Here is a 14,315-nt window from a genome sequence, read left to right on the forward strand (position 1 = left end):
GCTTTTTTTTTTTTGTTGTTTTAGTTAGCACACTCGTGAAGAGAAGCAAATCGCTCATTATCCATTTTATATCTTTTATAATTTTTTCATTTGCGTGTCTACACATACATATGTATATGTAATTGTAGGTGCTGAAGAATACTTAAACTTGGTGATAGAAGCTATAGGCTTATGTATGTATGTAGCTATATACATACATAAACTTGTGGCCAAATGCATATGTGTTAATGTACACTTTGCAAGAAGGTTAGAAACAGCTCTCAAAGAGCAAAAAGACATACAAAAAACAACCTCACAAAAACAATAGCAAAACGCCTATTTTCGTCATTTGCAAAGGCAACACACGCCCTTTTGGACATTTTCCAACCTATGCGCACACAAATGTACGTATGTATACTTATATATTTATTCATACATTTATACATACATACATATATTCATGTAAGGATATGCATTCGCTTGCAAGCCACATTTAATCATACCCATGCGCTCGTGCATGTGTGTGTGTGCCTCAGGGCACTTGAGCTGTACTGGTGTTTGAGTTGCTGGCACTTGGTGGCTCTTGTGGTTATGCTGTTTGCTATTTTTTAATGAATGTATGTATGTGCATATCTATTTTCTTTTTGTGTTTTGTGTGCTGTTTTTTTATCTCTATTACATTTCCTTTCACCTTTAATTACTTGTAAATGTGCACAATGGTAGCCAGTTTTAGTAAAATACACTAGTTATGTACTTACATAAAAACAGAAGACGACTTCACAACGTTACGTTCATAATTATTACTTCAGTTCTGCAGGCTATAGTTGATTTGGTTTTTGTGAATGTGCCAATGCTCATAATTATTTTCGTTTACTTCTCTTTGCTCGATGTGGCGCGCATAATAACGGTTCGCACTTTCAATTCAAAATTTTGTAAGAAACTAAGCACTCGGATATTTATACATACATACATATTATAGGTGCATAAGTCGATACATTTCACATAATTCAAACACATATCTCGCTTATTATTTTCTCAATTCTTTATATGTTTGCTTGACTATACTTGTTTTACATATACATATAGACTTTTTACAGTTTATTTCATTCATCATTTTCTTCACTACACTTGCACATAGTCAAAACTGATTTCTACATCACTCAACTGGAATCCTTGCAGCTGCTACTGGATAATAATGCAAATAAATATAATGAATAATTGTTTTTTATTAATTAAAAGCTCTGTTGCATGCACTTCCCGTTACTTCATTTTAATGCAATTATTAATACACACTTCCTACTTTTTGTTTTTGTTTTATTTTTTTGTACCGCAATTCCATTTAGTCACTTTTACCACGCACATTTAGCAACTACCACACTAGCCACAGGCGTGGGTAAAAGCAGAATAAAAGCTCCAAACCTCACCCTTTCTTTCACACTTCATTGCACTGAGTTGATTATACCTTTAGGTTCCTTTGATATTCTTTCTGTCAACGCTCTCCGGTAAAGCCTACATTACGCTTGTCGTGTAATTTTCATACTAAATACGTGATATTACCCAGCAAATGTCGCAACGTAGCAATCAACAAACACCGATTCGAGATCGACAACAAGATCAAATTACTCATACGACTATGCACTCATACATAATATTCAAAAGCATTGGAAAAAGACTTGCGCCTCATGGCACCACTTCTTAATGGCACTACTACGAACTATCTTTGTTACAGTGCTTTGCTTTTCACATCAATTCAAGCAATTGTTTGCTTAAATATATTCAATTACATTAAGACTCTTGCTTTATACCCAACGCATAAATGCCTAAGGGCAATTTTCTAGAGTTAAAGCTTACATTTTTATGCAAATGAATACATTTTCATTCATTAAAAAGTTAGTTAATGTCTATTCTAAAATTTGTAGTAAAGTTTAAAGTGAGGTATAGTGGTTTAAAAACCACGGGAGAGAACAAATATATGTATATAATGATGCGAAATTAGTTAAGATGATCTAAATAAAGATCAACTGATTTTCCCCACCGGCATTAACAGCCTCAGTGATAGAGAAACCAAATATTTGGCTTTTAAGTCAAGTTTGCTATTTTTATGTTATGTCAAAGAATTAAAAATCACATTAATTTTAGAAATACACCCTACTCTCTTTTTACACGGTATTTTTTCAAATGTTTTTGAATTAACACGGTTCACTAATAAATTTTTACATGAATTTTTTGTTCGTTTAAGGTTAAGTAAAGATACAATACATACATTCATACATACGTTCCTTCAAAAATTATGCAAGAAGTACATTTTAGAACTCACCAAGTCCAACTATGCATTAAAACTTTTGAATAACTTTTTTACCATTGTAAATAAAAAAATTAATTTTGAGGAAATCTTTATTTGGCCTTTACGCGCTCCATTCATTGTCTGTTTGTATACTGCAGTTGTCTAGTCCACAAGTGTCAAATATGACTGATATCCGTCGCCATTTGCAAAAATTATAAGTTTTTCTATAGGGTGATTAATTGTGTGCCACCTTGTATAAACAACTTGAAAAATCAACAGTCATTAATAATAATAGACTTTGTTACAACGAAAAATCCAACTGAACCCGTTAAAAATTTGAATAAGACCCGACAGATGGGATGGACATATCTGACACAGTATCTAGCATATCTAATAATGGTACCAATTTTGGTCCAGTCCGTAAAAAACATGCACAGTTGTTATCAAGTAGCGATGCATATTTGCACAATTGATCTTATTGCTTATTTCAATTAGAATTTTTATATGTTTTGTACTTGTGGTTTGAATTTTCACTGCACACTAATTTACATTTTTTTTGTAATTAATATGATGTTTTTGTTTTATAAATACGTATGTAAATATTTATAGTTTTTTCATCTTACACGATTTTTTAAGGTTGCGGAATCTATCCCCAAATCTACCTTATTTCGTATGTTTTTTTACACTTAAGATACTTAAAAATAAAAAAAATAAAAAGCAAGAAAATGAAAAAAAACTTTGCATAAATCGCTTAGCTTCTCGTGGACATGCTCAAAATTCGAAGAATCTTCAATTATTGTCGTTGGATTTTTGCTATATGAGTCTTCTTAGCCGTTCCACACACCTGTAGCCCATATAACCAGATTGGTTTAACTATTGTTTTGTATAGCAAAAGCTTAATCTGTATATTAAGTTTAGATTTTGCGCAGACTACCCAATGAAATTGTCGAAGTTTTTCTTTCTTTGACTTTTTGCTTCAATTTAATTTCGCGTCCAAGTGAATTCCTAGGTATTTAGCTGTTAGTTCTATTGTAAGTGTTTTGCCATTTATTGTAATTGGAACTGCGGTACATTTTGTTTTGGTAGTAAATATAATCTGTACGGTTTTGTTCTCATTTATTTTTCGGCATCAGTTATCAAACCCTTCCTTAACTGCGTTTGTGTATCGCTGCAGTTTTTAGTAGCGATAATTAAGCTTTTGTCTGTCTTTGTCTGTGAACGTAGCAACTGCTGAATTGGTTTCGTCACGAGGTGATGAATATCTGATCAATTATTGTCATATTTAATATAGAAACTTCGGTCGGCTAGGTAGTTTTTTATAATGAGATATTGGTCAATAGGTAGTATTGTTTTTATTTTGTGATGTAAGCTTTTGTATCACACTTGTCAAACACTTTCCAAACAATTTCCAAAAATACTGCCTCACAGTAAGGATGGTTTTAAGATCGGATGGAATTTTATGTGTAACTATGGATCTGTTCGATAGTCGAATGTTTATTTTCTAAACCCAAATAGATGATCCGGTATTATAATTTTTGTGTACAGAATTTCACATAGTCGATCATGCAGTAATTTCCGAGCAGTTTTTGATATTTTCGCTCGCAAGCTTATTGGTCTAATGATGATACGGTATTTGGATCTTTACAATACGGTTGGACAATGCAATAATCTCTGCAACTTTCCAGAGTTTCAGAAAATATTGTACACGAAATATTACATTAAAAACGTCTCGCAAAAATGTATAGGCCTTGATTGGTAGCTCCACTAATGCTTTCCCTGTTATAATGTTATATCCGGGTGCTTTTTTATGTTTCATTTCTTTATAGATATAAGTTATTATTTCGTGTATATTCCTCCTTTTTACATATATTCATAAAATTAGAATGGAAGTTGTTCTGGTTGTGGATTTTCTTTTCTTCGTCATTTGACAGAATTTTTTCGAAGAAATTTCCAAAGATTTCGCCTTTTTCTCTTTTTTCACGACCTATGATTTGTCATTTTTATTTAATTGGTTAATGGTAAATTTTTTAGTGCATTTCCATAAAGAGAAGTTTGTATCTTGATCAGGAGTCAACTTCTTCAAATAATTTTCGATTTCTAGGTTATTTCTTTCAATTAAAGTATCCTTTAGAATTTTTGTAGCTAAGTTAAGTTTTCGTTTATCGTGACCAAGTTTTTTGCCATCTTTTTCTTAACTTTCCCTTTTCAGTAATTTGCTTCTTAATTGAAATGTCAGTTGCTGCTTTATTTGATCAATTTGCTTGCTTTGGTGCCGATCTAATTGCTGTTTCTAGGACTAGAAAGTGGAACTTGAATGTCAAATTGCGCTTTTATTAACAGATTTGGTTTATCATCAATATTGGTTGATCATCAATACCTGTATACAGGGCCGTAGAGAGCATATCCGGGCCCGGGGGGAAAATTGCAAATGCGGGCCCTTTCAAATGATGTATAATTCATATAAATACGTATAATCTCGAGTCCGGGCCCCTCTGAAAACTCCGGGCCCGTGGGAAAAAGTACTTAGCCTGTTACGAATCGTTCGAAAATCGTAATTAGATAACAAATCATAATAATGTGATTTCTTCAATCCATATTGATCACATTTAGAAAGGAATACAAATACATGCAGTGGGTGTAAAAAGTGCGGGTACACCCAAACTTAAATTTCTTGATTTATTTTTGCCAGACTTCAATCTGTGCATATGTACTTGTGAGGGTCTGCATTAAAATTGAGTTGATTAAATCAGAACCATCAAGTAAATAAATTGAAAAGATTAACAATAATAATTTAACTATTATTACAGCTGTTCTTGAAGCGGCACGCGTATGTATGTATTTGTGTACGGTTTTATTGTACTCGTAGTTTTAATCAAATTCTTTCATTCTGTGATTATTTATGTAAATTTTGGAATGCTGTTTTACGTAGCTCAAAGCGTAAGCAAATATAAAAATCGTTATGCTTACAAATAGATACAAATGATTATTTAATCTAAAACTATCATATATGTATGGACTTTTGTATGTCTGTGCATATATTTTCTCAACTAAATATTTTTCATCGAAGTAAACTACTTCTGTTACGCTTGGCAGAATAAATGTAATTGCAACTATAGATAAGTATAATGCAGGTCTCGAGTTGCCACAAAATAAAACTACCTGCTTGGAGTACTTCTATTCTTCTTCGTAATTCGAGCGATAACCGCTTACGCGATTTTGGCCGAGTTTAACAAAGCGCGCCAGTCGTTTCTTTCTCGTGATAACCGGCGCCAGTTGGACACACTAAGTGAAGCCAAGTCCTTCTCCACCTGATTTTTCCAATTCAGAGGAGGTCTTCCTCTTCCTCTGCTACCACCAGCTGGTACCGCATCGAATAATTTCAGAGCCGGATCGTTTGTATCCATTCGGACGACATGACCTAGCCAACGTAGCCGCTAGATCTTTATTCGCTGCGCTATGTCTATGTCGTCGTAAAGTTCATACAGCTCATCGTTCCATCGCCTGCGATATTCGCCGTTCCCAACGTGCAAAGGTCCAAAAATTTTGCGCAGAATCTTTCTCTCAAACACTCCAAGCGTCGCTTCATCGGATGTTGTCATCGCCCACGCTTCTGCGCCATACGTTAGGATGGGCATGATGAGTGCCTTGTACAGTGTTAGTTTTGTTCGACGAGAGCGGACTTTGCTACTCATTTGCCTAATTAGTCCAAAGTAGCACTTGTTGGCAAGAGGGACTCTTCGTTGGATTTCTAGGCTGACATTGTTATCGGTGCTAATGCTGCTTCCTAAATATATGAAGCCTTTTACAACCTCGAAATAATTGCGCCGACTGTTTGTTTGAAGACAGGAGGTACTTCGTTTTGTCCCCGTTCCCCACCAAACCCATTCGCTTTACCTCTTTATCCAGTTTGGAGAAGGCAGAACTAATATAACAGCGCAGTTGTTAGAGCCGATTATGTCAATATCATCGGCACACGCCAACAATTGTGCGCTCTTATAAAAAATTGTGTCTGAGCGTCCTGAAAGACGGCGATCTGGTACTACTCCTATTAATCCTATATATATCCTAATAAATTAAAGTTTATGAAGAAGAGGGCTTAGTCGTCTAAGTACCTCGCCGAAGGCTTCCAAATGATTTACAAGGTAAATTGGGACCTCACGATGAACTTCTTACTTTTCTTCTTTGGCTTAGTACAGACGCCTCTCTTTCAGCTATTCACCGAAAAAATTCAAAAAAAAAACTAATTGTGATTAACACTCATATATAAATATATAATTAGCGCGTACACCCTTTTTGGGTGTTTGGCCGAGCTCCTCCTCCTATTTGTGGGGTACGTCTTGATGTTGTTCCGCAAATGGAGGGACCTACAGTTTCAAGCCACGCACCAACCCATTCGGCCACGGCGGCCGCCAACACTTCTAGAAATGCATCACTGACTAACCAGACCAAATGAAATGTTGTTCTCTCCTCTATACGGAGAAGATTGGAAGGATACACTTAACAAGTGCTTATCTATTGCATTGGAAACGAAACTCTGTTTGACAATCTTAATAGAAGAATCAGTATGTGTCGTACGGTAACTTTCTCCACAATGCTGCATAAATTTTACTTTGATACAACTACGCGGATAAACTTTAAATATCACAAACTGATATCGCCAGGCTCTTATTTTGGATTAATCCCCATACGAAACCCTGGCTTATGTATTATAAAATCCTTACTAATGCCTTCTAAATAGATTTAGTACCGGGGGTATATGTCAATAGGAGTCACTTTTCCACTTTGTTTATTAAACTAAATGGGCTTATTTTGCTTTTGACGCCAAATTCACACGAGGTTATAAATGAGATGTTTGGCTTTGGGAGATCTCTCCATGATTTCTTTGCCCAGCAACCAGTTAAAGAACTCGCCTCTTCAGTCATCATTCTGGAAAACATAGTAATTATGTATTGGGTATGTGGCTATTGCATAGACGAAAATCAAGTGATTCCACTGACAAGCTGGAAAGCGCGAGATCAGCAAACTTCTTTACAGGACTGGAAACTACAAATTTGCAATTACTAAATTAGCGACCGCCGTAGCCGAATGGGTTGGTGCGTGACTATCATTCGTAGAACGTAAGTTCGAATCTCGGTGAAATAGCAAAATGAAGAAAAAACCCCGGGCCCGGAGTTTTCAGAGGGGCCCGGACTCGAGGGTAATTCCAAGAAATTTCCTGCTTGAAAAAATATATATGAAAAAATAATCCAGCTAAAAACTTGGATACTCTGTTCCCGAACATCTGCATTGCTTTGCGAAAATCCTGCACCCTGCCAGTATCGGTTGCCGGCCCCGAAAGATCGTTCAGCGCTTTATCAAGGATCAGAGACTACCATCGTTCTTGTTCAACTCAGAGTCGAGTAACAGGATTAGCAACTTTGTATTTGGAATCTGAGTTAGTAAGGAAACTCGACTTCGATGATATTATAAGAGCTTTTGCCTCAGCTAAAGCAAGAAAAGCAAAATTCTAAGCATCGTGGCAGTAATTTTCAAATATTTGTAAGGCTCACAAAATGAATAAAAAATGTTAACTTTTTTCAGCTGCCTTTTTTATTTCAGATCTGCTGAAGAGTTTTCTAAAATTAATTTTAATCAATATTTCATAATTAATTCTATCAAAAATTGTATCAATGAGTTTTTCAATGATTAAATGTTATATCACTATAACTTAATACGCATTTTGATAAATAAAAAAAATTTGAAGGGGCCCGCATCTCAAGTTTCCCCCGGGGCCCGAATACTCTCTACACGGCCCTGATTCTAACCATAAGGTCGTACGGTAAATAAAGAGTATTACTTTGAAGTAATGCGCCATTTGCATGAAGCAATACGAATAAAACGTCCGGAATTATGGAAACAAAATTCATGACTTTTGCCTCTCATCCTTGCTTGCGAGAGATTATTTGGCCAAAAACAACACCGTTATCATACTTCAACCACCGTCCCAAAATTGACGTTTTGTGACGATTGAGGAGATAAAAACTGAATGCCTGAGAGAGCTCAAGGACATACCAAAAAGTGCATATCAGAACTGCTTCGTGGATTAGAAAAAAAAGCGCATAAAAAAGTTATTTCATATTCCCGTTACGTTGCTCAGTCACGCTAAACTTTTGCTTTTGCTCAATTGTGTAGAAATTGTTATAAGAATTTGAGTTGGAACACTTTTTGCTTCAGTTAAAAGGAAACTAATTGAGACAAATTATTTGATAAGTTAATAAAGTAATTTTATTTTTAGACTTTAGGATAATTCAATATAAGTTGCATTGTCGACGCTATAAACGTAATTGGAAACAAAGCCGAGTTCCGTGTGGAACTTTTTGAATTAAGGGACTGGACTGCGAAATGAAGTTTTGTATTTTTTACTAATACTTTAAAATTGTTTTATTTAAAATTGCAGAATCTGACGAACACGAAACAAAATAAGATGAGTTTGTTCAGATACGAACGTATTAGAAGATTTTATAAAACTACGAGGGTGGCCTTTTATATTTGCTCCTTTGCAACTCTACGTGTGATAAGCGGTAATTTGATATTTTTTTGAAAAATTAGATATTTTTTAGCATTGTTTTTATTTCAGTGAGTTGAAATTTTCATATAATTCATCATTTTTTCCGGAAAAGCTGATCATGTCGTAAGAGACTTAAAACAGTCAATTCTAAGTAATACACAACCATTTTTTTGCCAGAGATTTTCGGAGAATTAAAGAAAACCAACCGCTGAAGACAAATCGTCCTTCACCTTCGTATCGGCTCACACAAGAGAGTTTTTGAGTACTCAAAAGATCGATGCCCGGATTTGACACACCTAATAAATAATTTCCGTTTGTTCCCGAGTATAAAAAATAAAGTGCGAAATCTGCGTTTTGCAACCCGCTTGATGAAGCTGTTAAAGCTTTCTTTAAATAGCTCAAATAGCTCGTATTGGAGATTATCCACTTCTGAGTTTCAAAAGTGCTCTGAAAATTGATTCAAACGAATGTAGAAGTGAAACCAACTTCCAACCCAATAAAGCCATTTTGATTATTATTTTGTTGTGTTTTCATTATTAGGCGCAAAATGTACTATAAAAGGCCACGCTTTTATTCGAATTGAATACAAAAATAAAAATTATGTTAGCTTAATTGGAATCGCACATTGTGAAAACAAGGTAAAGAAAAAAAGTCTTACAGTTTCATTTAAAATTACCCATTTTTATATAAAACACTTTTTGAAAACGTTTGTATAAACAAAAATAAATATTTAACATGGAAAATTTTGGGTAGAAACGTTTTTAAAAGAAAAACGTTTCCATGCAACATTGAGAATGTAATTTCTCGGTGTATTTAGTGAAATATCGCTTTGAATTAAAAATACTGTTAAATAAAATGTGTACGTGGTTGTTGGACAATGTTTTTAACATGAACTAGAACTAAGAGGAGTAAGTACGAGAATATGTAATAAGGTGCATTAAAACAACTAAATTTTCACTAGAGTTATTCCTTCAGTTATTGGCAGCCACCTTAGCTGAATGTGTTAGAGCGGAACTACCATTCGGAAGTACGTAGGTTCGAATCCCCGTCCATGAAACACCCAATGATAGAAGATACTTTCCTATTTACGGTCACCCATCGACAGGCAATGGCAAACCTCCGAGTATATTTCTCCCATGAAAAAGCTCCTCTTAAAAAAGATCTGCTACTTGGAGTCGGCTTAAAACTGTAGGTTGCTCAATTTGGGGAACAACATCAAGGCGCACACCACAAATAGGAGAGGAGCTCGGCCAAAAAACCAAAGAGCGCCAATTATATATATGTATGTATATATATATATATGTAAATATTCTGAAAAGTTTTGTATATTAAAGGTGGGGCAAAATTAATCACTCCATCGGAAGATTTATCATTTTTGCAAATGGCTTCCAATACTAGTCATATTTCACACTTGGGAACTACACATCTGCAGTGTACAAACATTCAAGCTGTGCAGCGCGTAAAGATCAAAATAAAGTTTTCCTGCACTCAGAATATTTTTTATTTATTTATTTACAAAAAATTGTTAACGAAATTAGATGTTAAGTTCTACTAGCTATTTAAAGCCCATAACTCACTCGCTTCAGTTGGTGTATCACAAATAACAGTTATGCGTACGAAACCTATAAAGTTATAAGCTTTCGCAGATGCATTTTTTTAATTTATTTTGCAGAGAACCTCACAAAACTTAAAACATTTATTTCAAAAAACCAAATGGTGTTTAGTAATAACTCCTGTGTGTATTTACACATAACTCCATACATGTGTAATTAGGTACATATAATATATATATGTATATATGTATGTATGTATATAAAACACGCTTTTTTGCATATGATTCGGCAATGATGAAAGCTGCAGCACGTGCGTGCGAAAGTGTGCCGCTGCAGCACTGGTGATGCGGTGCAGCTAAGGCCTTGACATCCTGTCCAACTATTCCGCACACCAACTGATTTTGAGCTGCTACAGCATACGGATACGGGCAGTATTGCAGTGACAGCAACAAAAACAATAGACAAATTGTAATTGGCCAATGAAAGCGGTGGAGTGCTTTCTGCAAACGTAATGGACGATTTACAAAATAATTTGTAATAATTTGGTTTACTTTATAAATCGTTTAACTCGATGGCCTTTTCTTTTACTACCTGATTTTCTCTTTAATTTTTATATATGTACATACTTATGTGTATGATACGTTATACTGTGTATACTTATACAAATTTGTACTATGTATTGTATGTATGTATTGTCCTATTCCCTTTACTTATTATAGCACGTTTTGCCTTTTTTGTTGTAACTTTCATCGGCATTCTTTTGATTTCTATATTCTCAATTGTTGTAGTTACTCGTATTTTCGTAACATTTTATATCCTGCCGCTGTTTGTTGTTGCTGTAAGCATTGCTCTGCACAGCATCCGTTTTTCGCCGTCGTTGCTATTCGTTTATTGTCATTGCTTTTTGTTGTTGTTCGTGTTTTCGCGATTTGGGAGCGGCTCCGCACGCGAACAAAAAGTAGTCGGTAGGTAGTTAAGTCCGAATAACAGTTACGTTTATCACTATCCTACACATTTCATACACAGTTTTGCAGGTTAAACGATCTTCATTAAAAGTTGTTGCTTTTATTATAAAGTAGTTTCGATATATTGGGAGCAACTCCTTTATTACTAATTTTTTTTCTTGCACAAAAATTTAAATGGAAAAGCATGAAAAAGTGTAAAAATTGCGGATAGAGGGGTATATGTGGGAATGGGTGTGTTTCTTTTCATTCTCCTTTGTTTCATTTCTTTTTTTTTTTTTCAAATATATATGAAAGGTTTTTTTTTTCTTTTGCAATTTGTTCATCCGTCCTGCCGTCCCTAGGTAATGATTTAAATGGCTAGTCAGAAAAGTGAATTTTCGATTGGTTGGTTCCTTTACTCCACTGATTAATGTGGCCTGTGACTGGAGATGGCCGTAAAAATTTGTTGGTGTTATTTGCAGTACAATTTCGCTCCACTTGGCACAGCCCTAATTCAACATAATTTTAAAGCCACATTTCGTAAACGCTTTTAATGGAACACACAATGTATTGATTAAAACGTTCACAATAAAATAATTAATTTTGCTCCTCTCACAAAGTATTTTTGGAAAATTTCTTGCCCGTTTTTTTTACTTATATATCACACCCAATACACAATGCCACAGCCAAAGTGTTGAAATCAAAAAAATCCACATAGTAAATCAATTCCAATGCGAAAAACAAACCTTCACCGTTGCTCTCAAGCGCCACACTAAATAGCTGATGTAGTCCGAGAAATCGCCTTAACCAGCAGCTCGAAGGGTCGTACAAGCAGATGGATGGATGTTAGTAACCAACAAATGGAAGAAGGAAGATGGTGGAAGCTGATTGTCTGTATCACGATGGGTTGCGTATGTGGTCCAAGGCCTTACCGTTGCTCACAAGACTTCTACATTGAGTTTGTTCTGCAGAAATACTCTTTGAATGCATGAATAAGGGTATCCATACATGCATATGTATATGTAGCGCATGTGGCTGTGCGTGTTTGAAAGAGACTTCTCGTAACAACTAATAAAAGAGAACATTCATATTCTCTTTGTTTTTAAAGGAAAAAAGGATTATTAGCATGCGCTCTTTGAAACACCGACAATGTAAGGAATTGCTCTTGTTAATACTACTGTACATATTAGTATTTTTCAAAGCATATCGTAAGTTCCTTAAACTGTAAAAATTAAGGTAGATTAGTATTAGGACAAGTAGGTGATCAAAGCTTATAAAGGTTGGTCTCTTACATAGAAACAAGCGGGTGTGATAATTATGGGATTGAATCGGATTAGGCCATGAATTTCAATTTTAAAGCGGAGAAAAAAAAAATAAGACATGCAAAATATTATTAAGGATTTTTCAAAACTTTTAGATTTAAACTTAATAAATATCGAACTTACGCATTTTCGAGCCTGTGCAACCCCATTCGACTTCAGCTGCTGGCTCTAAGTAGTCGCTCCAATGTTTGATGGCGCTATCCAATATGTATCTACCAATCGCGAGTTTGTAGGTTTGAATCTCTATGCATGAAACAGCAAAATGATAGGACAAATTTTTTTCCAAAAGAGGTTGCCCCTCAGCAGGCAATGGCAAGCCTCCGAGTATATTTCTGTAATGAAAAAACTCCTCACAAAAAACCATTTGTCATTCGGAGTCGGCTTGAAACTGTATGTCCCTCCATTTGTGGAAAAACATCAAGACGCACGAAACAAATAGGAGGAGGAGCTCGGCCAAAATTTCGAGCATTGTGTCAATTCTTCAGATACAACGGTTATATCTACATAGTTCCGGCTACAGAAAGTCGGTTAACATCGCTCTTTGCGGAAATACATTGACCGTAATAGTGTCTCCTTCTTCATTTCGAAAGAAATGCGGTTTGACCAAACAGAAGGCCCGATATCACCATCCACCTCCCATTGTTATGGATTGGTTTTTTTATTACGAGGGAAGTGCATTCGGTAGTGTACGGGCTCGAAACCCCGGACACGAAACTCCAAATATGTAATAGAAAAAGTGTTTTCTAATAGGAGCCGCTCCTCGGCAAGCATTGGGAGTATTTCTTCCATGAAAAATATCAAGACGAACCCTACAAATATAAGGAATAGCTCGGCCAAACAATCAATAACCGATTAAACCCTGTAAACTATTATGTATGGTTTCCTTTTCTTTTTCAAAATGTTGTATCAAAACCAAAAGCGATAACCGACTTCGTCGTAAGCTCTGATAGTTTGTAGTTAAATAATTATAATATTGTCATTTTTTATAAACATTTTTAATAAATAGTAATAATAATACAGTGTTCATCATCATCAGTAGAAAATTTTCATCTCGAATTTATTTTTGTATTTATAATTTTTTTTTTCTGTTTTGAAATAAATAATAATTTTAATACTAGTAATAGTACTATGATACTATTATAGGACAGCCATTGCATTACTATGTATATTAGCTTTGTGAACGGGTCGCATTGTGTGCAGAATAAGCACACTTCCTATCTATTTTCCCATTCTCTTTCCTTCTTGCCATCTTTTAGTTTTACTAAGTGTGTAGCATAATATGTAATACTAGCTCTTTTATTCGCCTTCTGGATTTCAGTAAGCAGTAAACATCATATTTCCAGCTGATTATCCGTCCTTGACATTGCCACTGCCGTCTTGCTTCAACTTAGTTGCAGACTTAGCGATAAGCACAAATTTCGTCTCTAGTATCAGCCAATAATTCATCTCTGTTTTCTCTAAACAGGTTGAAAAACACGCGTGGACACTCGACACGTATGTTAGTTGCTTCTGCGGTAGGGTAAATTTTCGACACCTACATATCTTGCGCTGATCTTGGGCGGAGCAATATTGTAATGAATGATATTCGAAACAATCGTTGAATGCATTCCCGCAGCTTATATGCATACGTTGCAGAAAACAGATGATCCATGTTTGATTTACAATATTCACCACGATGTAGGGAAA

At 35.1% G+C, this 14,315-nt stretch overlaps 1 protein-coding gene across 1 annotated transcript in view; it reads right to left on the reverse strand.

Annotated features, from left to right (window-relative positions):
• LOC128871666 (uncharacterized) overlaps positions 1-1,594 on the reverse strand; it is a 126,655-nt gene extending 125,061 nt beyond the window's left edge. Inside the window, exon 1 of the mRNA XM_054113608.1 lies at positions 738-1,594. The gene's annotated coding sequence lies outside the window, so the exon portion shown is untranslated. The remainder of the gene's footprint in view (positions 1-737) is intronic.
• Between the last annotated feature and the right edge of the window lie 12,721 nt (positions 1,595-14,315).

Source organism: Anastrepha ludens, chromosome 2 (assembly GCF_028408465.1).
Source record: "Anastrepha ludens isolate Willacy chromosome 2, idAnaLude1.1, whole genome shotgun sequence".
Lineage (NCBI taxonomy): Eukaryota > Metazoa > Arthropoda > Insecta > Diptera > Tephritidae > Anastrepha > Anastrepha ludens.